Raw genomic sequence first — 26750 nt, 5'->3', positions numbered from 1 at the left:
TTCATTCAGGCAATGAATGCTGATGGTTCTCTAGCAGCAGGAGCTGGCCTCCCACGGTGGACACTGCCCCTGGGCCAGTTAATAAGGGACTTTTTAGGCAAACGTGCTCTGGAGTTTTCCAACAGAGTGGATAATTAAGATCACAGACAGTAGATGTGGACATTTGGAGACTACCCCCTCACCTGGATAGAGACACTGAAATTTAACCACAGCCCTTCAGTGTGGATTTGATTCCCTATGCAGACTTCTCTGCTCCAAAATTACTAAAAAATGTTTTTCACAAGGTTTGTTTTCAAACACAAAGATCTTTCATCGATTGGTTGATTACTGTTGTCTTAGTATGATGTGAGGTTGGTAGCTGATACTGTTTTTTAAAAAATTTGTTTAATGTTTATTTATTTTTGAGAGAGAGAGAGAATGCAAGTGGGCTAGGGGCAGAGAGAGAGGGAGACACAGAATCTGAAGCAGGCTCCAGGCTTTGAGCTGTCAGCACAGAGCCCGATGTGGGGCTTGAACTCACGAGCTGTGAGATCATGACCTGAGTGGAAGTCGGATGCTCAACCGACTGAGCCACTCAGGCGCCCCTCTCTCTTTTTTTTTTTTAATTAAGTTTATTTATTTATTTTGAGAAAGAGACAGCGCAAGTGGGGGAGGGGCAGAGAGCGAGGGAGAGAGACAATTCCAAGCAGGCTCCGCACTGCTGGCACAGAGCCCGACGTGGGGCTCAATCCCATGAACTGTGTGAGATCATGACTTGATGGTGTCCCGCTGACAGTTTTTCCTCAAATGGTAGGCAATTCATGCGACACTTAGACACTGAAGAAGTCACTCCTTTTCCTCTAGGATTTGAAGTGCCCTCCTTGTCACTAAATAAACTCACCTGGATTTTTAAACAACGCATATTTGCAGACCCCTCCCCAGGATCAGAACCTCTGGGAGTGGGACTCCAACTGTATTTGGAAATCAATGCCTTCGAGCCTTGCCTCCCAGGCTGGCCGGACAGCCAGCCGCACTGGCACCCCTGGGGAGCTTGGTGGAAATTAAAATTCTTGGTAGCCACTCCAGACACGCTGAATCAGACTCCGAGTGGGGCCCAGCAATGTGTGTCTCCGCCAGGCCTCCGTTCCATTCTGACGTTGGCTCCAGTTTTCCAGTCACTAACCGAGGGCAACATGCAAGGGGGCACTGGGAGCTGGCCGCAGAACAGAGGGTGGAGCCCGCTCAGCAATTAGTGGTAAGTTAATGGTTCGCACTGATGCAAGCATTGTGTTGAACTCGCTTTCCCCAGCTCCGTTTTCCTGTCTGCTGTCAGGAGAGTTGGTCATAGAATTGCAAAAACATGACACACACACCACAGGGTGGGAAGTCACAGCATCGCTCCCCACACCCCCCATGTGCCACAAAGGGCCCAGGGCTCCCTGCACTGTGCTTGAAGAGGCAGAAGGAAGAGGCCTGAGGGCGAGCCCGGCACGTCCATCCCGGGGCCCAGGGTTCACCCTTCACTCTCTTCAGGCTTGTCCTTGGCCCGCAGGTCACACCAGCCCGGAACTGAGGAACCCGCTGATCTTGAGGTCTGGGGCAAACTTACTTCCTGGGCTCTGCTCGGGGGCGGAGCTTGCAGGGTGGGCGGGGCGAGGTGCAGAAGCGGGCTGATGAAGATTAGGTGCGCCCACCACCTCGCCCCCAGCGGGGATTCCCATTTTCCCGCGCAGGGAAGCTCCAGCTGCTCAGATCTTCACCTGTGAGCACTTGGGACGCAGCGGTGACCTCGCCAGGGTAGGGGCCCAGCTCCGGCCCGCAAGGCCAAGTGCCACCCTCTGGACGCCCAGAGGCAGTGGGAACTGAACTCAGGGAATCAGGGCGCTTTTGCTGCATTTAAGAGCTAGGAGTCTCAGCTGGGGACCATCTGGGGTGCAAATCAGATTTTCACCTTTCAGCATCCCACCATCCGATTCCTTTCCTCGGCCTAGTTCCAAAGCAGGTGTCCTCTGGGCTGGCTTCTAGGCCTCCTGCAGGGTCAAGGCACAACCACCAGACCCTGGGTCTCTTCCCTGTAGGGTCACTAATGTACCCGGCTCCTGGATTTCATCACGGGGCACCTAGTAGACCAGAGTTTCTCCAACTGCTTGCCATAGGATCACCTGCGTGTTTGTTAAACTGCACATTCTCAGTAATCTTTCCTGTGGAACTGTGGCTGGGGCCTCTAGGGTTGGGACCGGAGAAACGGGCCTCACACCTGCCCACGTGACTCCACTCTCAGCCAAGGGGGCATCTAGGATTCCGTAACAGGCATAAGTGCTGTTTAGACAAGTGGACTCATGAAGGTGTCAGTTAAGCGCTCTCCTGGTCTTGATTACCCCTTCAGTCGGTCTCCTTTGTCCCTCCCAGCTGTGACTCAGGAGTGCTTTCTTGCTCACCCAGCCTGGGTGCCTCGGAAACAGGGCAGATGTTTTTGCTGCCAACTCTGGGGCCCCACCCTGGGTTGTAGGCAGCTGTGAGTGGGGTCACCATGGGGTTAGCCGCCTACCTTCTGAGGATACCTACTTTCTTAGGCGGCTTTATCTCCCGGTGCTCAGGACGGTTCCCACCTCCGGACCCCCCAGGAGTTGAGAGAGGCAGAAAGTTTCAACCTAAGCTTCCTTCATCTTGGCAGCAGTGCCTTAGCCCGAAGTCTATAGTTCCTTTTAGAAAGGGGAGTTCCTGGAGGGAGGGAGGACCGATCTGGAGCAGAAACAGTTGAACGAGTTTGCTAGAAAGTGTTTCCTTCTGGGGGTGGAGCAGCACCAGGTGCGTCCAAACACGTGCGGGACTTCGAGAAAACAGTTAATTTTGGAAAAGGTTTGGTTTCCTGCTCACGTTCTGAGGGGGCCTGGCGGGGGGGCGGGGGGCCACGGTGGTCGTCCTCGGCATTTCTGGTGAAAATCGAGCAGGGCGGTGGCCCGCGGCGCCTGAATGGGGACCAGGCGTCGGACCCCGCCGCGGCCCGGGGCTCTGGGCTCGGGGCTCGGGCGGCCAGGTGGGGGCGCCTGCGTCCGCTCCGCCGCCCCCGCCCGCGCTGCAGGATCCCGCCCGCGGCCGGCGGGGCCACTCGGGCGGCAGAGGCGACGGCGGCGGCGGCCAGAGCGCCAGCGGGAGAGGCGGCGGCAGGTGAGCGAGGCCGAGGCGGCGGCGGCGGCGGCTGAGGTCCGGCCCCAGCGGAGGGGGAGGCGCGGCGGCGGCGGCCCCGGGTGGGGGGAGCGTGCGCCGCCGTTCGCGTCCCCGGGCCCCCGCGTCGTGGGGGGTGTCGCACGGGGTGTCTGCGCGCTGCTCGCCGCGCGACGGCCCGGCCCCACCCAGGCGGAGACCCCGGGGGGGGTGTAGGGCGGGGGCGGGGTCGGCCGGCGGAGCCTCCGAGGGAGGGGGAGTGGAGGCCGGAGGCCGGGCGGGGCGGCCCCCAGACCCTCGGAGTCATCCCGGCTCCCTGCGCTCTCCTCCTCCTCCTCCCCAGGTTTGGGGTGGGTCTTCTCGGATGCTCCCTCTCCGGGCCCTCTACCCCCTCCCAGCTGGGGCGGCGGGAGACGCTTCCCACACAGAGATCCCGCTGGGAGGAGCTGGGGCCCAGCCCCACTTTCCGGATGGCAAAACTGAGACCTGCCAGAGAGACACGACTGTGGGCCTTCCCCGCCCTCCACCCCGGGCCCGTCACCTTCGGACCTCTGTTGGCAAGCTGGTTGGCTTGTGATGGTACAGAGGGGGCTGGTTGGTTAGGTTTCCCAGACTTGGACAAGGCCCGGGACTCTGGGGGCCATTAGAGCTGTTTAAAGTAAAAATACCTCAAGGGGAGAAGGCTCAGTGAGGTCCAGACCCGGGCATGGGGTTGGATGCAATTCAACCACAGCCCAGGGTGAGCAGGACCCCTCACCAATTAATGGGGGGTGGGGATGGGAAAGCCAGCAAGGCAAGCAGCTGCTGGCCCCTGCCTTGGATCCCCACTGGGGGAAACCTAAAACCTAACCCTTTCACTGAAGAAAGTGGGTTGACCCTGGTTGGGGCCCAGATGCTGGAGCCTTTTTCAGTGGGGCTTGATGTCTTTTCTCTCTGGTTTTTATGTGGCGTCCCCTCCCTCAAAGGCCAAGAACTCATGTGCTTTCTGAGTCAAGGCTGGACATGAGAGTGTAGGCCCCATTACTAGAATTGGAGCCTTTCAGATGAGGAACACAGCTGTCCTGGGTGGTTGGGCTGTGCAGAGAACATCCAGATCTGGACCAGCGTACTGAAGCACCCTCAGACCTGGTCTGGGGTGATGCTCAACAGAGGTACGAATGAATGACCAACAGGACTGCAGTGGTCTCGGCATGAGACTGAGGGGGCTTTGGGCTGTTATTCAGTCCCTGCTTTGACACATGGGCAGCTGCCTTCATAGTGGAGGAGAACTTGTCTGGTGTGGACCTGGGCTATGCGGGGCAGACCCCAGATGTAGCTAGGAGGCCGCACAGAAGTGGCCAGCTGCGCCTGGGGTGGGGTGGGGGCAGCAGAGGTGGATACTAGGTGCCTCCCCTAGTGCTGAATGTTCAGGATCTACACACACACGTTGGGTTCTCTTCCCTCAGCCCTCAATGTTCTCAGGCTTTTGAGCTCTTGGGCCCTTTATGGAGGAGGGCAGGAAGAGGTGGGATTTCTCCGATTTCTGAGGCCATATGGCTTACAGGGCCCTGGAACATCCCTTGTATCATCTGATCTTGTGAGTTAGGGCTGGAATGACTAGCCCCATCTATAGGTGGGAAAGCTGAGGTCATCAAAGGTCTCGTAACAAGTCAGTCCTGGATCTGGGACTAGGGCCTGGCTTCTGGTTTTTCCATCCTGTTCTGGTGTGGCTCTGGTGAAATCTGTTGGAGTATACATCAGGAGCTTGACCCCACCCCAACAGGAATAGTCTCAAATGCTCCCCAAGAGGAAAACACATTGCCTGGCCACCTCTCCCTTCCTCCTGTTCCTACCTGTTACCTGAGGGTGCTGTGGGGCTTTGCTGCTGATCCCCACCTCTTGGATCCTTTTCCTCTGTACCTGGGCACACAGGAACTGGTGTTGGGGGATAGTGGCTTCTAGTGGTCCATGGCTGACTCCAGTAAGGGAGCCTCAAGTGGCCAACCTGGGCAGGAGGCAAAGACCTGAGTCAGGCAGGGGACCTGCCCTCCTAAGTCCATTAGCCCACTGGGGAGACAAAGTGGTTGCACCTTGACCCCAAACACCTCTGTAGGGAGAGCCTCACACAGCAGGTGGGCCAGTCTGTGCACTGGACAGTGGAGGAGGATGGACAGCGAGAGGCCACACTGGGACATCTTTGGGGGAATCTGGTGATAGATCATTTTCTTATTCATGCTTTCTGTATTTTCAAAGTTGTCTGCAATGAGGAAGAAAGGCAAAACGTTCTTCCCTTTTCATTTGCTCTGGAGAAATTCTGGCAGTTCTTGCTGCCTCTGGAACTTTCACCAGAGTTTGCAGGTCTGGTCTGGGGGCAGACATAAACTTGCAAATTTAATAGGGTGTCCAATGGGAAGGTCCTAGGATTTTGAATATTTCAGCACAGATTAGCCTCAGAACTAACAGAACTGCCTGGAACTCAAGCAGAAGACCACATCCTAGCTGGTCTGTTGCAGAACTTCTTGTTGGCAGTGTTGTCTCTCCCACTGTGAGTCCGGAGGGTATCTGTGGCTCACGACCACCTGTTGGGGGGCTGCTGAGGGCTGGCTGGCAGGTGGATGGGCGCTAGGGGTGATGGCAGCTTCCAGGCCCTGAGCCACATCCATTTGGGAGCCAAAGAGAGTGGTTTCCTAAGCTGCTGCCTGGCCTAGATTGGAATTGAGGATAGGGGCTCTGGGCCCAGAGAGCACTTGATGACTTCATATCCCTGAGGGTCCTCACTGAGGAAGCAGAGTGTGTGGGATCAGCCCCCTCTTAGACAGCTGACCTCAGGGTTTCCATTCAGTGCTGGTGCGGGGGTTGGGTCGGTGGGTCAGGGACCTGGCCTGGGGACCCCTTTGACCTCAGGCTTTGTTTCTGGGACATTTGCCTTTCTCTGCCTTTTGGACATGGACATTTGAGCCTGAATTGTCACTTTAAGAAGGGGAAGAAGAAAGGCACCCTCAGCCTTCCCTTCCACCCTCAGCCTTCCACTGCCCTCTCTGTCTTCCAGCTTATTATAGAGGGGGCTAAATGGAGCGCCACAGGGTGCGGTGGTGGGAATTGGGCCAGGGCCATTGCCAGGTGCACAGAGCTGGCAGCAGGAGGCCACTCCTTCAGTTAATGACCACCTGCTGAGTGAGGTGGCTGTTTGCAGAGGGAGCCACTGTTTTCAGCTGTTAACAACAAAGGCTATTATTTGCAAGGCCTGTGCCTGTCAGACAAGAAGGCAACCTCTGGAGGGGACCTCTGGGGCTTGAGTCTCAGCTCCACATTTCCTGGCTGTGTGACTTTGGGCAAGTGCTTCAACTTCTCTGAGCTGGTTTCTCATCTATGAAATGGGGACACTAAGAGCAATTATCTTGAAGGCCAAGGAGCGGTTCCAGATTAAAGTTGACCAAAGAGACAGGACAACCAAACACAGTATGTGAAACCCAACCTGGAAAAAAAAAAAATCGTGTAAAGGACATTATTGGGACAGTTGATGAAACTGGGTATGAACTATAGATAAAAAGCATTGTATCAATGTTAAATATCCTGGTAACTATCTATATGGGTCCTTGTTGTTAGGAAATATGCACTGAAGTATTTTTACCCTAAATACTTCACAGAGACACAGGGACACAGGGACACAGGGACACAGTTCAAATATTGATGAGAAACACCTATACAGACAGATAATAAAGTGAGATAAAATGACAGAAATAGGCAAAACTGCAAAAAAAAAAAAAAAGTGTAGAGGAACTCCTTGTGCCTTTCTTATAACTTTTCTGAAAGCAGTACTTATTTCAAAATACAGAGTTAAAAAAAAATGCCTATCGGGGTACCTGGGTGGCTCGGTCGGTTAGGCGTCTGACTTCGGCTCAGGTCACGATCTCACGGTCCGTGAGTTCGAGCCCCGCATCGGGCTCTGTGCTGACAGCTCAGAGTCTGGAGCCTGTTTCGGATTCTGTGTGTCTCCCTCTCTCTCTGCTCCTCCCCTGTTCATGCTCTGTCTCTCTCTGTCTCAAAAATAAATAAACGTTAAAAATTAAAAAAAAAAATGCTTATCTAATGGTCAGAGTGAAATGAGATTGATTCATGTTACTTAGAATGGTACCTGGCACTCAGGACACATTAGCTGTTATTGTCACTGTTGCCTTTTATTGTCATTAGTATGGGCAAAGTGTATCTTATTTTCACAGTAACCTGTGTGATTTTTCCACTCTATAGATGACACAGTTGAAGTCCAGGGAGGTTAAGTGGTTTGCTCCGGGTCACACAGCAATGAGTCCAGAGCGCTGACAGGGGAACTGTGTACAAATTAGTTTGGATTCGTTGCCAGAATCCATAATTATGGGATTCTACACAAAAACCCAGATTTCTAGTCTCGTTTGCCAATTCACAGGGCCTGTAGCACTGCCTACATTCCCACGAGGCCAGCCAGTCTCACTTGTGATATCCTGTCTGGCCTCTGGGGTTCTGAGTTTGCCGTCCTGTCGTGCCCAAGGCTGGGGTCCCCTCCAGCATAGTGGCCAGAGCATCCTCCCACACCCTTCTCCATCCAGTGGGTGCTACAGGGCCCATACTCAAGTAGCCACTGTGTGTATGTGTGTGTGTGGGGGGGGGGCGGCGCTGGGGGTTGCCAGGGAGGAGGGAGAGGAGCCTGAGGCTTTGTGGCTTCAGCCTGCTATGCCCTGTCATAGCTCGGTCCTCCCTCAATCCTACCTGCAGCCCTAAGCAGTGTGCCTGGCTTTTCCAAAGGGATGCATGGAATGGTTGGCTGACACCCCCACCCCACCACCCCTCTCCCCCCGCCCCGTGACTTGAGTGCTGGAGGAACTCACTGAAGGGTTCCCAGCCTGCAGTCTTCATCTCGGCTTGGTGTGTGTAGGTGGGTTGTCATTTATCCCCCCTGGACCCCTAGTTCTTCCTCCATAAAATGGGGTTTTACCACCTTTCTGGAGGGTGATCAGAAGGATTCAAGGGGCCAGCGTGTCAGCCTTGAGCAGGGTGGATTTCTGCATATGTGGCTGTTTACAGTCTTCAGACTGTTCACCCCAGTGTCCAGCCTCCGAAGCCCCTGGTTCCCCACCAGCCTGGGTGCAGGGTCAGTAGGTGCCCAGGAGGAGAAGGCATACACGAAGGTCAGAAATGGGCAAGCCTGTCCACAGGGACTGCAGGAGGGCAAGGCTGGGCAGGCATTGTCCACATGACCTTGTAGGTATGTATGCCTTAGAGTCCCCATCTCACAGAGGAGGGAGCAGGCCCCATGGGGATAGTGGGAGGAGCTCACTTGGTGAGTCTCCCCAACAGATGGGGAAACTGAGGCTTAGCAAGGCAATGTGACCTTCAGATGGCCCATAGCCATTCAGCCTCTCCCTCCTCGGCCCAAGGCTCTGTGCTGTGTTCCCAGGAGGAGGACAAAATCAGCTGGCATCTTAAGTGGCTTTAATTTTTTATGTTAATTACAGAAATAATTCACATTTATTATTGAAAGATCAGAAAACTTAAGCAATAAAGTGAGGACAAAAACTAGAATCTGTACTCTTTGAAGTAACCCATTAATGTACCAGCGTATGTCCTTCCAGAAGACTTTTTCTTTTTTTTAAAACAAAGGACACGAAAACAAACTGCTCATGACAAGTGTCTTCACTGTCCTCTAAGGAAAGTTCGGTGTGTCCAAGGCGCCCCCACGCTTTGTGAGTGCCGTCGCTGGGCTTCTCAGACCCCTCAGGCCGGCCCAGCATCTGCTACACGAGCCGCCCTGGTGGATTTTCTCTGTGCCCTGTGGCTGGACATCTAGGTTGTGCCTGATAGCTTTGCAGTAGGAGCGGTCCCCTGAAGAGCCGGCAGCCAGGTGTGGGGATTCTCTCCCGGAAGGTAAAATGAGGCTGGGGCGGCTTTGCAGACAGGACGCAGGTTTGCGGAAGGCGGCGTCTGGGGGCGTGGAGGGCGCTCCGCCCCCTGGAAACTGCTTTGTGGTCAGAGGATGAGACGGGGAGGGGCTTTGCGGGGAGAGGGGTTAATTGTCGCTGGCTGGTACTGGAAGCCTTTAAGCTCCCGTGGGGGAGGTGAGCGGAGGCGGAGGCCAAGGAGTCCGTGTGCCTGTGCCCGGTGCTGGTGGTGACTGTTGGAGCCTGGGACCCTGCAGCCGCCCCTGCTTCCTGCAGAGCGGTCTGGGGTTCAGGTTGGAAGCTCACCCTGGTTTGGTGGTTTGCGGGGTGGGGAGCCGTCTCCGCCCAGCCCCATCCCCCTTCCAGCAGGGAGCAGGCGTGAGTCTGGTTTTGTCACTAGGTTCTAGTTCTGAGACGACCCCCTCCCCACCCCCCACCCCCCCCCCCCCGCTCGTGAGTGGACCCCTTCACTGCTGACACTCAAATGAGACGACAGGTGCCAGAGCTGTTTCAGCATTTCACTGTGGAAAAATTACATGTCTACAGGGGAAGGCAGAATAGCGTGACCACCCCCGTATACCCATCCGCTAGCTGCCACCCTTTCCAGCTCTTGGCCAGCCTGGAGTCATCCCTGCTCCCACTTGCTGTCCCCTCCAGACCTATCACTTACTCTGTACAAATTGTAGTGTATATAGGGGCGCCTGGGTGGCTCAGTCGGTTGAATATGTGACTCTTGATTTTGGTTCAGGTTATGATCTCACGGTTGGTGAGATCCCCACTTTGGGCTCTGTGCTGACCTTGTGGAGCCTGCTTGGGATTCTGTCTTTCTCTCCCTCTCTCTCTGCTGCTCCCCTGCTCATGTTCTCTCTCTCCCCAAATTAATAAATAAACAAACACCAAAGAAAATTTAAAGTTGTCATATATGTTACTACAAGATAAGAACTAGCCCCCCTCCCAGTATTATTACCACCCCTAAAACCTAGCAATAGTGTCTTAAGATTGTAAGTATCCATTCAAAGTTCAAATTTCCAATTGTTCTATACACATCAAATATATATTTTATTTTTTTTTAATTTCCTAATGTTTATTCATTTTTGAGAGAGAGAGAGAGAGAGAGAGAGAGAGAGCATGAGTAGGGGAGGGGCAGAGAGAGAGGGAGATACAGAATCCGAAGCAGGCTCCAGGCTCCGAGTGTTCAGCATGGAGCCTGATGTGGGGCTCGAACCCATGAACCGTGAGATCATGACCTGAGCTGAAGTCAGACGCTTAACCGACCGAGCCACCCAGGTGCCCCTGTATTTTAGTTTTTAAAGATTTGAGTCCAAAAAATAAATAAATAAAAATAAAAAAATAAAAATTTGAGTCCAAATAAAGTCTATATAATGAGATTGCATGGTATTGTTCTCAAGTCTTCTTTCCTCTGTAGGATTGATACTCATTCATTCTCTCCTAGGTGCCATGTTGATTTTTTTTATTTTTTATTTTTTATTATCTATCTATCTATCTATCTATCTATTTATTGAAGCAGAAGCTGGGTCCCTTTTCCTACAGTAGAGCCTCTATCATGTGTAACACGTTCCTTCTTCCTGTGAACCTCCTGGAAATATGTAGTTGGATCTGGAGGCTTGATCTAATTCAGTTTCGGTTTGCACAAGAGTACGCTGGAGACAGAGGCAGGGTTGCAGACTTCTGCTGGGAGGTTTGCATCTCCTTTATGATGCTGGCAGCCAATGACGCCCCGTGGCTTTAAGGTAGTAGCATTTTAAATTATAAACCTTTCCGTTTTCCACCTGGTTACAAGTGGGGCTGAGTTTGGCGTTGGGGTCGTACTTCCAGCTCGGGATGTTGTTATATATTTTTTTATTCCTGTTTTTTTTCTTCATAGTAGTTTTACCTGGTACCTTTTAATAACATGGGTAGTTTCTTTTCTTTAGAGAAAATTGGAAAAAAGTCATAAATAAGACAGATCTGAAAATAAAACTGCTAAGTTCTGTCACTTGGTGATAACGCCCAAGATTTACGTACATCCTTCTAGATTTTCTTGTGTGCAAACAACTATATGCACGTCTGTGGTGGTGTTAAATGAGAGATGGCACCCGACGTGCAGGTCCGTGGGCTGGCGTTTTCCCGCTGCGGCATCACGCTGGTGACCCCCTTCCTGGGGACTGTAGCGGGGAGCATGGCCTTCCTCCCTGCCCCTTAGCAGTTCACAGCAAAGCCGGGCGTGGGGGAGGACAGGCGGCTGCTGGTGAGGCCCAGCTGCCAAGTTTTTCAAAGGAAATAAGGACTTTTGGTTGGCAGGGCGGTAGCTTTCACATCTGTTCTTTGAGGATTCTCTGCTGTTGCTCAACGCACTGTGACCCTGGCTGCCCCTTTCCTTCCCCAAAGCCCCGTCACCCGGGTCTGGCAGGGGCTGGGGCCGTCGAGGTCGTGGGAGCCAGCCCCCTGGGCTCTGGTAGGCCGTGCCACCAACATGATGTGGTGGTGTTCATCTCTCCTTGTCCTGGCATTGGCCCTGTGACAGGCGGCAGATTTCTGCACAAGGAAGGACAGTGGTTGAGAGAAGCTGAGTTTAATAGCTAAGGTGCTGTTTACTTAGCACATGTGTTTATTTGGAGTGGCTTTGAGGCTCACCCCAAGTCGCCCCTCAGGACCACTGGTTACATCCTGTAACTTGTAACCAGTTGCATGACTTCAGCCTGCCCCTTCTCCCCTGGAAACCCAGTTCCTGCCTGTTGAGTGAAGGAGTGAGCAGAGCGTGTCCCTATGTTCCCAGCCTGGGAAAGAAAGGGATCCCAGCACATCCCTGAGCCCACAGCCAGGAAGAGATGAAGGCAGAGGGGCTGGAGGTGAGTCGATGCTTTGGAATGGACCCCCCCTCACCCCTGGCCCCGCCGAGTGTGAAAGATGATTCTGGGAGTAGGGTGAGTAATGGGGCCACAGGGCTGTGTCTGCTTCAGCGAGGCACCCTCCATGGGTATCACACCACAGCCCTCCTGCCCAAGAGCCTGGAAGAGCTGGGGCCAGTAGACGGGCCTTCCCAGTGCTAAGCCAGCCTGCTCTGTCTTCCCAGGCAGGTGGGCAAAAGGGGACATACGCGCTGCTGGTGCCACAGAGGGGGTGCTGGGTTTCTGCTCTATGCTCTTGTTGGGAGAATCTGAGTGTGGATCAATTAGGCAGAAATGTCCCTGAGGGCCTCTGGAGTGCCTGGTGCTGGGGAGAGGTGCGTCTCATGGGAGAGAAGAGGTGATACTTGGTCGCTCCTGAGCAGGCAGGGACGCTGTGGCCACAGGGAATCATTCTACCTGTGACCGGAGCTGGAGGCTCTGCTTCCAAGGTGGCTCAGCCACAGGGCTGGTGGTGTGGGGCTGGCTGGAGGGAGGGGCCTCAGTTCCCTGCCACAGAGCTGCTTGAGCGTCCTCACAACATGGTGTCTGGCTTGCCCCAGAGCCCGTGAGCCAAGAGGGGGCCAGGGTGGAAGCCACTGTGTCTTTCGTGATCTCAGAAGTCACGCGTTGTGATTTCTACACTATTTTGTTGCTTCTGAAGGTAGTACAGGAGGGGCATGAACACTGAGTCGGCCTCGTTTGGAGGCTGACTACCAGAGTGGCAGAGATGGCATGCATCTTGTTCCCACATAGTTCCAACGGAAGTCCCAGAACTGAATCTCATTGGGCCACTTCGATCAAGTTCCATGCCCATCAGTGGTCCTGGGCCCACCCCTGGAGGGCTGGTTCCCCACAGGAACAAGGAGCTGTTACCAGAGTGGAAGTGGATGCTGCAGAAGGAGGGTAGCACTGTAAACCGTCTCTGGAGAGGCCCGTGGCACTGTGTGGCCCAAAAGCGGTAATGATGGGACACTGGCGAAGGCTTCCTGGAAGAGGTGACCTTTGTACTTGTCTTGGCAAGATGGGTGGCATTTTTATTTTTTTAATGTTTATTTAGTTTTGAGAGACAGAGAGAGAGTGTGAGCAGGGGAGGGGCACAGAGAGAGAGAAAGACACAGAATCTGAAGAGGCTCCAGGCTCTAAGCTGTCAGCACAGAGCCCGACTTGGGGCTCGAACTCACAAGCCTTGAGATCATGACCTGAGCCGAAGTCGGACGCTCAACCGACTGAGCCACCCAGGCGCCCCAATGGGTGGCATTTTTGACCATTTCATTTTGGCTGTGCCCTGGTGGTCTGAGTCAGGACATGAAAGAACGAGGTGTGGAATGTGGGCTCGGGGATGTGCTGGGATCCCTTTCTTTCCCAGGCTGGGAACACAGGGACACGCTCTGCTCACTCCTTCACTGAACAGGTAGAAAACTGGGTTTCCAGGGGAGAAGGGGCTGGCTGAAGTCATGCAACTGGTTACAAGTTACAGGATGGAGCTAGGGCCTTCTAACTCCTAATCAGGGAGGATGGAAAGATGAGTTGTAGGGGGTCGGGAGGAGGAGCCAGGACTTGACTCAGGAGGCACAGAGAAGCCACGAAAGGCCTCTGACCAGGGCAGGCATGCAGTGGAGTGGGATCTGGGGTTTGGAACTGAGAGAACACCCTCTGGCCTCCCTCTGCTTCTGACTTTAACTTAGCGCTTACTATGCGCCTTATACGCATTTCTCACATAAGCCTCCCAGCCTTCTGAGGAGTTGGGTGACTTTACAGGTGGGTTCCTGGGCTGCCAAGGTTGCTCAGGGGGTCTCTGACTCTGTTGATGTGAAGCCTCTTCATCCCGCATCCGTGGGACAAGAGGCTGGCTTGGTAAATCGTCAGCCTGGTTGCTCAGACCCCTTTCCGGGTATGGTGAGCCCCCTGACTTTAGGGGAAGGAAAAAGTATTTCCCTGCTCACACCCCCTCCCAGAAGCCTGCCTGAAGTCCGAAACGTGATGGGTGCTATGGGGTTTCTTCCCGACGGAGGGGCTTGTCATCTGGTGTCAAACGAGGCCAAGCTGTTGGCTCCGGGCTCTGCGTTATTTGTCCTTTGGCCGCCTGACAGCCCTGTCTGCCTTGTTTTTGCTACGGTGTTACGCCCTCTTGCCCACTGTTTCGTGGCCTTGCCACTTTCTATAGCCTGTGGCTTCCAGGTGGCTGAGGTCTCTCCGCCCTGAGCTCTGGACCACTACCTTGTCTTTATGGGTGGTTGTCCCAGACCTTTGGGCAAGCTGTTGTGGGCATGTCTCAGCCTGGGGGTTTGGCTGATGGGGGCTGTGTCCAAGTCACATTTGTGTCCGCAGCACCAGAGAGGGGTCCTGCCCATGGGGAGGAGGGCAGGTGTTCCTGAGAGGAACAGAAGAGGGTCGGGGCCATGCCTGCACCGTGGCACCTGGAGTGAACAGAAACCAGTTCCTGGGCTGATGCTGAGAAAGCCTGAGCTTGCCCCGCTTTGGGGGAGTTTGTTCGGCAAGTTTAGGAGCGCTGAGTACCAGGGCTTAGAGGTCTCTGGTGAGGGTACCCACTGAGGAGGGGGTAGTGGGGCTTGGAGTAGCCTGTCCTCAGGGAAGCCTTTCTTTGGCCCCAGGATGGTCACAGGTGAGTGTTTGACCACAGAGTCAGATAGACCTGAGTTTGAATCCTGGCTGTGCCTTTTGTTAGCTGTGTGTGCTTGGGCAAGTGAGTGGCGTCTCTGAGCCTCAGTTTCCTGCTCTGTAGAAGGGGCATAATAGCAGGACCTTCCTTATGGAGCTGATGGGCAGTTATGTGAGGCCGTCCCCAATGCCAGCACACAGTCAGTGTCTAAATGCTGGTCGTAAAGCACATTAGCCTGTGTGCACAGATCCTGTCTGCCAGGACCTTGAAGTCTGTCTGAGGGCTGGGGTGTCAGGTGCCCAGTGGCCAGGGTTGGGGATGTAGCAGGTTGGAAGGGAAGGGTCTGACCACTGCCTCCTCTGAGGAGGGAGCTGAAAGGGGGGTCTGGGGAGGGTGGGAGTGTCAGCTGGGAAAATCGGGCTCTGTTCTCCACTTTGTTACCAAACAGTAGGTTCTGCTGTCAGGATAAAAGGTTGAAAGTGATCCCAGGCCCCCAGGTCACATGCTCAGTGGGTGACTGAGGACCAGCAGTGCCTTCTTCCTCTGTCTTGGGAGGCTTCCGCTCCCTGCTTCCCAGCCCTTCATAACTGCCGCCTCACAGCTGAGCACCACATGATCCCAGTGGGGGAAACTGAGGGCTGACAAAGCAGAAGGGGCTTGATTCCTGGCATCCTGGGGCCCAGGGCTGTTGGGATTCTTTGGGGGCTCGGCTGCTTGGAATAGGGGCTCCAGGCATGGGGGCAGCTGGGAGATGGAAAGGCAGCAGATGAGGCTGGAGACCTTTGGCCTCTCAGAGACGGATGAAGCCCCCTCACTAGGTGGGTGGGGAAACTGAGGCTCATGGCCTGTCTGTGAGTGGCAGAACCAGCACGAGGCTCTGTGCCAGGCTGCTCTCTCACTTTTAATTCTCATCAAGGATGCGTTTGCTCCTGGCCTCCAGCCGTCGTCTCGGGCCTTCTAACGGAGGCTTGGTGCTCGTTTTATTTTCACTTGTTGAAAATTGTTCCAGCTTAAAGCTTCCAATTTCCATGAAGTCATTGGAGCCAGGAGCCTGGCCCGATGCCTCCCCCCACTTGTGTTGAGGGCCCCGCTGCAGCTGGGAGCGGCGGCCCCCCCCCCCCCCCCCCCCCCCCCCCCCCCCCCCCCCCCCCCCCCCCCCCCGCCTACAGCCCCAGAGGCGCTGAGCTGAGGGTTCGGCTGTAGCTTTTGTGAGGCGGCTGCTGCGGAGCAGGAAGTTGTGGGTCCCAGATGCGACTTGCTCTCGTTTAGGTAGCCGGCGAAGTCGGCCTCGCATGTGTGAGCCTGGACGCGGGCCGAGAAGGGGCGGGTGAGGGACGGCCCACCTCCACGCCGGCTCCTCAGACCCTGGCCTGGCCGTCCGGGGGCCCCGGAGGAGAGCCAGGTAAAGCGGGCTGTGGGGACGGGGCGCCATCTGTCCCAGCGGCCCGGGCGGGGGGGGGGGGGGGGCGGACAGGGTCTGGGCCGCGGGAGGTGGGGCGGCTCCTGGACACAGGACCAGAGACCACTGGTCATGGGCTTTGCCCAGCTTGACGAGGAGGTGCCGTCATGACCGCGGGGCGGGGTGGGGGGGGTGGTGGTGGGCCTGGACGTCTGGGAACCGTGGACTTGCAGATGCCCGCTCTGCCTTACAGGGTTGTAATTTCACACTTACAAGCCCGCTTCTCTGTTCTCAGTGAGGGAAGGATCGTCGGGGGAAGGGCAATCGAATTTCTTTTGTGAAGTAAAAATGAATAGCCCCCAGACAAACTCTGAAAGTGCTACATGCCCCAGAGACAGAGAAGCAGGACACCCCGGGAAGTGGAAGGGTCTCCCTTTCCCTCCAGCCCCTCCCAGTCTAAGGCCCCTGGGGACCAGTGTGCACCACTGGGACTAGGTCCTTCTGGATCATTCTGTGTGCTCCTCCAAACACATGTACACAGGGCAGATCAGGTGCTTCGCTTCTGTGTCACTACCTGGGGTTCAGGGCAGCTGGCATTAGGCGCTTCCTCTCTGGCCAGCGCTTGGGGGAGGGGAGCGGAGGGGTGAGGAAAGCAGAGGGCTGGGCTGGGCCTCCATGCACGGGGCCCCTGGCCCCGAGGCCTGGCCGGAGTCTGGGCGGGCTCTGCTCCGATGTCTGTGTGGCCGTGGGCTGTCTGCCACAGACATGCGGGTGGACGGCCTGAGGGTGGCCGCCTAGAGAGTGACTAGACCAGCTTTTCTCAGATGGGGGCCCTGTGGTGGTTTTAGGCCGTATGTGGATGAACATGCTTAAAATTTGTTAGGTATCTATTTTAATGTGTTTTAGGAAAAGGAAAAAAAAAACAAAAACACATCCTATAAATAGGACCTTGGATCTGTGACTTCATGATGTCCCTTTGCCTGGGACAAAGCTAAAGAAGATACGGAAACGAGAAGTGAGCAGACTTAAGAGGAAGTGTGAAGTGACCGGCTCGGCCGGATGTGCATGTGTCCGCGGAATCGAAAGTCTGGGAGGGTTTCTTCTGGGAGGGTCTGTTCCTAACCAAGCTGTGGGTCTCCCCACCTCCAGGTTAGGGGCCTTCTGGGGCTTTCCTGTGGCTTCTGATGTGAGGTGTGGGTGCAGAGGAGGGGAGGCTGTCAGATTGTTCCGGATTCTGGGCCCTCAGAAGGGAAGGTGTGAACCGTGTGGGGGAAGAGCCTCCTGTAATGTTTTAGTGAAAAGAAGTGGCCGTTTACTGGCAGCCGTTTTCTGGGGGCTGGGAGGGGAGGGGTGGCCTCGAAGGGCCCCTTTGCCAGGAGTGGGTCTCAAGAGAGGAGGTCTTCCTGTGGGTCCTACAGCAATGGGGGCTGGTGCAGGGAGGGCCTAGGCAGTGAGCGGTGGGAAGGAAGGGGCAGGAGCAGGGCTTCTAAATAGGCCAAAGGTGCTTCTCAGGAGGAGATACCGGTCAGATTTGATGTGGTTGTGAGGACATGCACCCCCCTTTACAGTTTATAACTCTTGGTTTAACCCATTTCCTGCTCCCCTCACCTCTACCCTGTGGTAGGTGCCTTTTGCCCCCCAGTTTGCAGAGGAGAAGACAGAGGCCCAGAGGGGCACTTTCTTGTCCCGGGTCACACAGCGAGTCAGTCCCCAGGGCTGTCCAGGTGTATACACTGCCTGTCATGGAGAGCCGCCATGTCTGAGGCCTGTAGGGGGTCAGGGCACAGTGCCCCTTCTTTGGAGAGGCTGCGTGGGGCAAAGCTGAGCAGGGGCTCTGGGTGGCTTTGAAGAGTTAGTAGGACATGATCCTCACCGTGGGGAAGGAGGAATCAGGTTCCTCTGAGTTGGGTCCCCCACCCTGCAGGCCTGGCCTGACCCTTGTCTGCACCCACTGCAAGGTGGCGGGGGCTGGGTCAGGGCTCCCCCGCGGCTGGGCCGTGCCTCCTGGGTCATGTGCTGGGGTCCTGCTTCAGCTGGCGGTAGATGATCTGACCCTTTGGATTTTCCATGACTTGCCATCCTCCCATACTGGAGGTCATCGAGAGGTGATGGGTGGCCCATCCCTCAGTGTCCTTGACCTCTCTCCTGTCCTGGAGGAAGGGGGTGTGGGGCGCATTGACAGTCCGCTGGTGGCAACTTTCCGTCTTCCAGGGCCTGGGCAGAGGGCAGTGCTTCACCCAGCTGGGACCGTTCTGGGGCTGCTGAGGGAGCAGGCAGAGCAGGTCACGCTGGACGCTCGAGTGGGAGTGGCTGATTCCAGCCTTGCGTGGGGTCGGGTCTCAGGGATGGGAGGGAAGCGTGGGTGGTGGGCCTGTTAGGCATTTCGTGTGCTTGAAGAGACCTGCGTAGCTACGAGCTGGGAGTTAGTTTGGCTCAGTGAATGAGACCATCACATCTGAACAGCCAGAGAAGCCAGGGGTCTTCTGGAGGTCCTTGGGTCCAGCCCCCTGCCTCTGGGCCCCACTCTGCCTGTTTCCAGCAGCATGTGAGGTGAGCCAGGTGATTTGAGCCAGTTTCCTGCATCTGTAAGTTGTGTCTCTCGTGGTTCCCGCTCAGGCGGTTATAGGCTTAAACAAGGGGGGACATGTTGCACCTGGTGCAGGAGAGCCCCGGCTCCGGGGGAGGTGTGATTGCTGTCATGTAGCTGTGTTGGGGGCTCTCCTCCGCCTGTCCTGTTTCAGGTGGGAGAGGCCTCCCTGGTAGCCTGCAGCCCTTGGGCTAACTGCTGTCTCACAGTCCCTCAGTCCCCTCCTCTATGAGGTGGCAGTGCCCAGGCAGGTTGCTGGGGGACTGGAATATGCATGAAAAACTCTGCCCAGCCGTCTGAGACCAGCACACCCATGTCTGGGGTTTCCCTGGCGGCCTGTGTGTGTTGAGTGCTGCCAGCCTGCTCCCCCGCCCGGTGGCCCTCCAGCTCTGCCCCTGCCCTGGCTTGCAGTCTCCACTCACCCACAGGGCTCTTCCAGCCCCCACCCCCCAGGGAGGGTGGCAGGGCGCCCACCCAGCAACCGTCGGCATCTGGCTCGACCTGCCGCTGCCCACGGAGTTCACAGCTGGCCACATCATGCCTGGGGTGTTGCCAGATCCTGGGTGCAGACCTGGGCTGAAGCACCTTCCACTCCCTGATGTTCCCCTGGAAGCCCCCTAGGCGCTGGGGTGAGGTAGGACGAGACTTGGGTCAGAGGTGGGCTCAGTTCCTCTTTGGTGACCCTTCTCCCCATGATACTAGGTCATCCTTTCTCCCACCATCTGCTGATCACGTTGACAGACAGGTCTGTGCCATGGGCATTGCCTGAGCACCAGCCAAGTGCTGTATGGGAGGGGAAACCGACAGTCCAGATGGGGTAGGATGGCCGACCTTGAGCCCTGGAGAAGGGGTTTGTGGGGTTCCTGGGTTCCTCCGATGCACACACTTGGCCAGTTTCTCCCGTCTGGTGTCACATCTGAACCCCTTCTCCTGGCTTCTGGGGTCCTCTGGTCCCAGCCCACCATGCTGGTCCAGTCCCACCTCTCGTGGCCTCTCGTGTACTCCGGGGTCAGCACGCTGCTTGCCTCTCTCTTGCCCTTTGTCCATGCAGCCCCTCTGCTCAGGGCTTCCCTACCTCATACCCCATGCTGGCCCGTGTCACCCATGTGGAGGCCCCCTCCTCGGGGTCTTCAAGCTCGGGGGCTGAGGAGGCTCGAGTGGTCTGCTCTGGAGTCAGTCGCCTGGCAGCTTTCCCTCCGCCCGGGCTCTGTGAAAATCACCCCCCCCCCACCCCCCGTCGGTGCCGGTGTCAGGGGACACCGGGGACACCCTCCTCTGTCCGTTCTCCCTGTTATTCCCCTGTGTGTACCCCTCCCTACAGCAACCACTGGAAGCATTTACCCGTGACTGTGCCCAAAGGAAAAGAAACAAATTGAGGTCTTTGTCGCGGGTACCCCAGTTCTCAGACATGTACCTGGCCCCCCAGGCTTACCTCCTCCCGCTTCTTCCTGGACGGAAGTACTCATGGCCCAGGGAGGAGCTTGTGTCCTCCTGGGGTTGCAGCACAGCAGGCCTGGCTTCTAGGGAGCAGGAGGCCCCCAGGGGATGCATGTAGTAGGCGGTGCCACCAACCACCTCTTAGGACCCAGAATATGCTGGTGGGGACCTCTTTGTCTTCTAGGATTCGGCCCTTGCCGTCCCCTGCAGGGACCTTTCCTGCCCCTGGTTAGTGGCTCAGTCTCACTGCTTCTGGGACCAGCTGACTTGGGTGGATGGCTCCTGGTGTCATTGGCTGGCTGAGCAGGGAGAGGCCCAGGAGCATGGGGCACAGCCCCTCCCTGCACAGATGGGAAAACAGCCCCAACGGGCTTCACAGCTTTGGGGCTGGTGTGCATTTTCCTGATCAGAGCTCTGTTGGAGGCACGGTTTCCTCAGGCCTCATTAGGTGGTGGGGATGTGGACGAGGGGCCACCCATCTCCCCCTCCTAGCCTCAGCCTCCCCATCTTTGCAGTAGGCAGGCTGCCCCCCCCTCCTGCACATCCCCTGCCAGTGTGTGCCAGGGTCTTCCTGGCTCTGCCAGTCCCTGCTCCCGGCCTCCCACACCTGTCTCCCTCGGGCCCCATCTGGCTCGGGGAGGAGGAGCCCTTTGAAGTCAGCTGGAGGCACTGCTTTAATGGGGGACCCAGACTAATGGGGAGGCATCCTCTTTTGAAACACCCAGACTCCCTGGAGCCACCATTGAGGCCCCCCGGGGAGGGGGTGCCTTAGCACCAGGTAGTGCCCAGGGCAGGGACCAGCACTTCTGCATCCTTTGTCTGGCCCTGCTTTCTGGGCAGGGGAGCAAGGGAAGGGCTACCTTTGGGGGGGGGGGGTGTCAGGACCCCTGGGATTTATAGGGTGTCTCCCAGTGCCTGTTGATATCAATCAAGGTTTCTCAGGCTGCCCGCCCCTCCCCCGGCCCCAACTTGTGTTTAGAGCCACTGGGGTGACCCCACCTGATGGCAGACCCTGTGTACTAGCCTCTCTGTGAAGTCCCTGAGCATTAGGTACCATTACCAGCCCATTCTTTGAGTGAGGAAACAGGCCCAGAGAGGTTAATGAATGTGCCCATGGTCACACAGCGCCTCTGATGTTTGGTCCCTGAGGCTTTCCTGCCTTCTTGACTCCTCAGCCCCAGGCTGCTCCTTGCCCATCCTAGCATTTCTCTTCCTCATGTGGCTCATTTATTACATTTGTCTCCTCTTCCCCGACAACACACGCTGTCCAGGGGACCTTGCTTATCATGGCCTTAGCCTGTCGCCTGGTACCTGGAGTGGGCAGGGGCTCAGTGAGCACTTGTTGGATGGAGGAGCATGGGCACCATGGCGGTGGGGGGGGGGTGGGGGTGGGGGGGTGCTTTCCTGTCGTTGAAGTAACACAAGTTTGGCCCCCTTAAGTGTGTGAAGTTTCTGGATTTAGGAGGAGTTTTTATAGCCATGAGGTCATGTCACGGCCAGAATAAACTGGCAAGCTCCCCACTGCTCAGGTGAGAAACCCAGGCTGAGAGGCAGGTGACCTGCCTGAGCTCATGCAGACGGGGACAGGGACGCTGGGGTTGGGACCAGCCCCCAGTGCCTGCTCAGCATGGGCTGTATTTGTCTCAGTCTGTGGGGCTTGGGTTTAAGTGTCCCCTGTGTACCAGGCAGGTGTCAGATTTTGGAAGCTGAGCAATGAGTAGCCAGACATCAGCCTTGGGAGAGGCATCAGGTAGCCGGGCAGTGACAGGCCAGGTGTCCTGTGCTTCGACACAGGCACTGGGAAGGGAGGGCCAGGCACTGAATCCAGATTAGGAGGGAATTGGGCAGCCCTCCTGTGGAAGGTGGTGGCTGGGCCTGGCTCTGAAGGGTTGGGCAGGAGTTTGCCAGGCAGAGGGAGTTTTCGGGGTGGGGAGGTAGGCTGTGCTTTTAAGCGGCCAGAGCCTGGAGACAAGAGGGTGGGGCTTGTTTGGGGAAACTGAAATAAGTCAAACTGTGCAGTCACGAAGAAGGCCTCTGGAAGCCCCGGAGGAGGTTTTTGGCCAGGGGGTGAGCACAACTGGGCTTGGTGTTCTTGGGGACCCAGACAGGTGCAAGAAGCTCTGGCAGGCTATCCCAAGGAGAAGCTTGTGTTTAGGGGTGCATGGGGCTGCTGTGGACTGGGGATCCATCACAGCGGCTTCCTGTACCCAGCCAGAGCCTGGCTCTGGAAGGCAGGAGTTTGTGGCAGGAAGGAGTAAGTAACCAGGAATGGGGGGCCTAGCTCTAGGGACAACTGAGCTGTAGGGAGGGTCTCCTGAGCCCCCCGTGTGGGTGTAGTTACAGAGGCCAGGCTGTGGTTTGGGGGTAAGGGAGGTCGGCTAGGCCTGCTTCCCCTGCAGAAGGGCTCCTCCGGGCTCTGGGCTGGGCTTTCACGAGGCAACCCCCCCTGCCCATCACGTGCCCCCTTGGCCTCCCTCAGGTACTCAGGAAGCCTTGAGGAAGTGGGATCTCAGCACTTTGGGTTAGAGCCGGGCACTCTGCTGTCTGGTGCTGTGGGAGCCATATTGGGGGGGGGGGGTCTGTGGATGAGGCAGTGGCTTCGGGGGCCCAAACTAGATAGTGATGTCTTGTTGGGCTCCATGGATGGCTGGGGGAGGCCATGGCCCCTCCAGCATGGCCTGCTGAGTTCTGGGCAAGGATGTCTTACTGTCTGGTTTTCCCACTGACCTCTCTGTGGCCAGCTTGCTAGTCTGAGTGGGACCGGACCAGAGTGGGTAAAGGCTCCCACTCTAGCTTGGGTCTCCTGACATTCGGCCCAGGGCTCTGTCCCCTGCACTGCTTTGCCTCTGGCAGGTGGGCTACTTTCCTGCATTGCCTGAGAGAGGCAGGAAGTGTAGCCAAGAGACGCAGGAGGGTCTTTTCCTGGTTGGTGTTTAGAGCAATTTCTTGCTTTCTCAATTCTTCAGGGCAGATTGCTCCCCAACTTAAAACTGCCTGAGGGAGGCCACTGTGCATCCAGGCCTTCTTCCCATCTTCCCTTCACCCCTACCCCAGAGGCCAAGCTTAGGGCTGGTCCCCTGGCCCACAAGCAGTTGCACTGGCTTGTCCTTCCCTTGTGTGTCCATCCAGCCCAACCTAGGGTCGGGTAGAGGTGGGAGAGCGGGGCCCCCAGCCAGAGGGAGCTCCCCAGGCTGTCAGGAGAGGGGAAGATAGTTGGCTCTCTGGGACACAGCTGCCCAGTGGGGAGCTCTGAGCTATCTTCGAGACTCCACAGTCAGCATTTCCCAAAAGGAGTTCATTGGAAATTAATGCAAAAAAGAGTCCCTTGAACCAAACAGACCGGGGAATGTTTAGATGTGTTTAACTCAGCAGGTCTCTTTTCTGCAGGACTTCTCAGAGCCTTTAATTGCTAATGTATACAAGGACTCTTTAAAGGAGGAGGAGGAGAATGTCAAGCCCTTCACTGCCTGTGACCAGAGTCCAGTGTGGGTGGGGCTGGCCATGTGTGTGTAGCTCTTCGTGGCTCTGCTGGTGGGCAGCACGCCTCAGGAAATGTAGACGGAGGGTTAAGAAAGAGCTGGAGCCTTGGAGTAGGGCAGGTCTGGGTTTGAATTCCAGCTCTCCTGCTTTTCAGCCAGGGGGCTTTGAACAAGTAGGTTAGGATTCCAGAGTCCGCCCCCAGCTGGAAACAGAGTGAGAGCAGCTCCACCCACACCCACACCCCCACCCCGGGGGGGATGGGCTGCGTGGGCCTTGCCCCTGCCTGTTCCTGACAGGCGCTCACTGAGGTGGAGGTGTTCAGACGAGGGAGGCCAGAGGCCGCTGGGAGTCTCTCTAGTTGGGTTCAGAGGTTGCAGAGCCTGTCCTGAGGGCAGGTGTTCTGCTTTCTCTCCTTGAAGCAGGCCTGCAAGGCTTGGGGTGGGGTCCCCATGCTGCCTGGGATGCCAGATGGCAGTTCTCTCTGACACTGTCCACCTCCCCTAGGGCCCAGGTTGGGGGGCTGGACGGCCTCTCTGTCCAGGCCCCGCCAGGCACCCCACGGGGGCGTCAGCCCCTGTCGCTGCTCAGGGCCCCAGGTAGCAATTTTTAGGTGCTGACCACTTTTAGGCTAGGCCACTCCCAGGGCGGAGTAGGGGGCCGGAGCTCACGACTGGGTCATCGGGGAGGGGAAGGGGCAGGTGCCCCGCTCCCTGCCTCCCAGACCCCACAGCCCTTTCTGCCAACTTGGTAATACTTGTTATCTCGACTTGGGTACTTTGTGTCGGGTGGAGCCTCGACACCCTGCGTGCCTTACCCCCATTGAATCCTCTCAAAGCCCTGCAGGGTCAGAACTTAGTCTCGCTTTTTTCAAATGAGGAAACTGAGGCACAGAGATGAGAAGTAACTCTCCGGGGTGTGCAACTGACACTTGATGGGCCTGAGACGGATGTCTGTCTGTCTGTCTGCCTTCCTTCCTTTATTTTTTTTAAAACAAGTTCTATTTAAGTTTATTTATTTTGAGAGACAGAGCGAGCATGAGCAGAGGAGGGGCAGAGAGGGAGAGGGAGAGAGAGAATCCCAGGTAGGCTCTGTGTTGAACAGTGAGATTGTGACCTGAGCCGAAATCGACTGAGCCACCCAGGCGCCCGGTAAACAGGTTCTATTTTTTTATGTATTTGCATACATACTTATATATGTAGATCCACACACCCCACGCCAATAAAGATGCCAGGAACATGTCTTTCCATGTTTGTATATGCGTCCCTTTAATTATCAGTCACCTTCTGTTGCCCTTGAATTTTTCTAATAGAGTCTTTATTTTTTAGTTTATTTTTTTAAGTTTATTTATTTGTGTTTTTAGTAGTCTCTACACCCAACGTGGGGCTTGAACTCACAACCCCAAGATCAAGAGTTGCACACTCTTCCAACTGAGCCAGCCAGGTGCCTCACGTGTTTAGTTTATTTTTAAAACCACTTTATTGAGGTATGATTGACATAGAAAAAGCTGTGCATATTTAATATATGCAGCCGATAAGCTGAAGATAAGTATTCCCCTCTGACACCATCATGGCAATCTATGTCATAAACGTATTCCTCACTCCCGAAAGTTTCTTTTTGCCCCCTTTATTATTATTATTGTTATTATTACTCCTAGTAGTAATAATCGTAGTAGTGTGATAAGAACCCTCAACGTAAGGTCTGCCCTCGTGGAAAAATTTGAAGCGTACAATATAGTATTGTTGGCTATAGGCACTAGGTATACAGTAGATCTTGCATCTTGTATTAAGAACTTTTAAAAAATGTTTGTTTATTTTAGAGAGAGTGAGCGAGCGTGTGGGCAGGGAAAGGGCAGAGAGAGAGGAAGACAGAAAGAATCCCAGGCAGGCTCTGCACTGTCTGTGGAGACCCCAACGTGGGGCTTGAACCCACGATCTGTGAGATCGTGACCTGAGCTGAAACCAAGAGTCAGATGCTTAACCAACTGAGCCACCCAGGCGCCCCAAGAACTTCTGTTTTTGTTTGTTTGTTTGTTTTTAATATTTATTTTTGAGAAACAGAAAGAGAGTGAGGGGAGGGCCAGAGAGAGGGACACAGAGGATCCAAAGTGGGCTCTACATTGACAGCAGAGAACCTGATGTGGGGCTCGAACTCACGAACCATGAGGCCATGACCTGAGCCAGAGTCGGATGCCTGACTGACCCACGCGCTCCCCAAGAACTTCCTTTTAATTGCACAAGCTGCATTACGACAATAGAAACAAACTGAAGGTTCACTCATTCCACCAAAGCATCAGTTTTGGTTATCCTGTATCCTGGTGTAGGCATTACCCATTCCAGACACTGCTGTTGCCATGTGGATTTTTCACAGAACACCCTGGGACAGCTCAGTTCACACCGCTGCACCCTTTTGATGGCTGCGTAGTATTCCACAGGAAGGGTGCGTTGTGATTTATTTCACTATCTCCTAACTGGCAGACACACCATCTTCTTTTGTTATTGTAATGCTACAACAATAATCTTGTACATGTGTCATTTTACATCTGTGAAAGTGTTTGTAAGGTAAATTACTTGAAGGACTTTTGCTACATCAAAGGTTTGTGTGTGCAGGAGTGATTTTGTTACATACGACTAAATCGCCAGCCCCACCCCTGGGGGTTATGCTGAATCACTCCTGCCAAGGCTGTGTGACTGCCTGTTGTGTTGCATATAAATGCTTTGATCTTTGCCAATTGGATAGGTAAAAATGATTTTCCGTAGTAGTTTTAACTTTTTTTTTTTTTTTTTTTTTTATTACGGGTGAGGTTAGCTTCTTCCTAAATGTTTAACAGCCGTTTGTATTGCCTTTCTGTGCACTTTCTATCCATACCCTTCTCCCATTTTTTTTTTTTTAAATTTTTTTTTTTCAACGTTTATTTATTTTTGGGACAGAGAGACACAGAGCATGAACGGGGGAGGGGCAGAGAGAGAGGGAGACACAGAATCGGAAACAGGCTCCAGGCTCTGAGCCATCAGCCCAGAGCCCGACGCGGGGCTCGAACTCACGGACCGCGAGATCGTGACCTGGCTGAAGTCGGACGCTTAACCGACTGCGCCACCCAGGCGCCCCATCATTTTTTTTTTTTTAATTGGATGATTGGTCTTTTTCTTTTTGATCTGTGGGAACTTTTTACATATGAGAGAGGTTAGCTCCTTATGATAAGAGTTGTAAACATTTCCCCAATTTCTCATTTATCTTTTGATTTTGCTATTAATAGCTTAAGAGAGAGAGATAGAGTGTGAGCAGGGGAGGGAAAGAGAGAGAGGGA

At 55.2% G+C, this 26750-nt stretch overlaps 1 protein-coding gene across 8 annotated transcripts in view; it reads left to right on the top strand.

Annotated features, from left to right (window-relative positions):
- The first annotated feature begins 734 nt into the window (after positions 1–734).
- The window catches only part of ADCY7 (adenylate cyclase 7), a 59952-nt gene continuing 33936 nt past the window's right edge, over positions 735–26750 (top strand). For 4 of the 8 annotated variants that reach the window (XM_086689468.1, XM_086689465.1, XM_086689467.1 and 1 more), the window contains exon 1: positions 3029–3147. The gene's annotated coding sequence lies outside the window, so the exon portion shown is untranslated. Of the gene's footprint in view, positions 1235–3028; positions 3148–10641; positions 10787–15724; positions 15946–21936; positions 22034–26750 lie in introns of those variants that run through there. The other 4 variants (XM_086689466.1, XM_086689469.1, XM_086689470.1 and 1 more) reach the window with 4 other exon arrangements.

The sequence above is a fragment of the Puma concolor genome, chromosome E2, assembly GCF_028749965.1.
Source record: "Puma concolor isolate L17-30 chromosome E2, mPumCon1.1.hap2, whole genome shotgun sequence".
Classification (NCBI taxonomy): Eukaryota; Metazoa; Chordata; class Mammalia; order Carnivora; family Felidae; genus Puma; species Puma concolor.
This window is presented reverse-complemented; position numbering and strand designations above follow the sequence as displayed.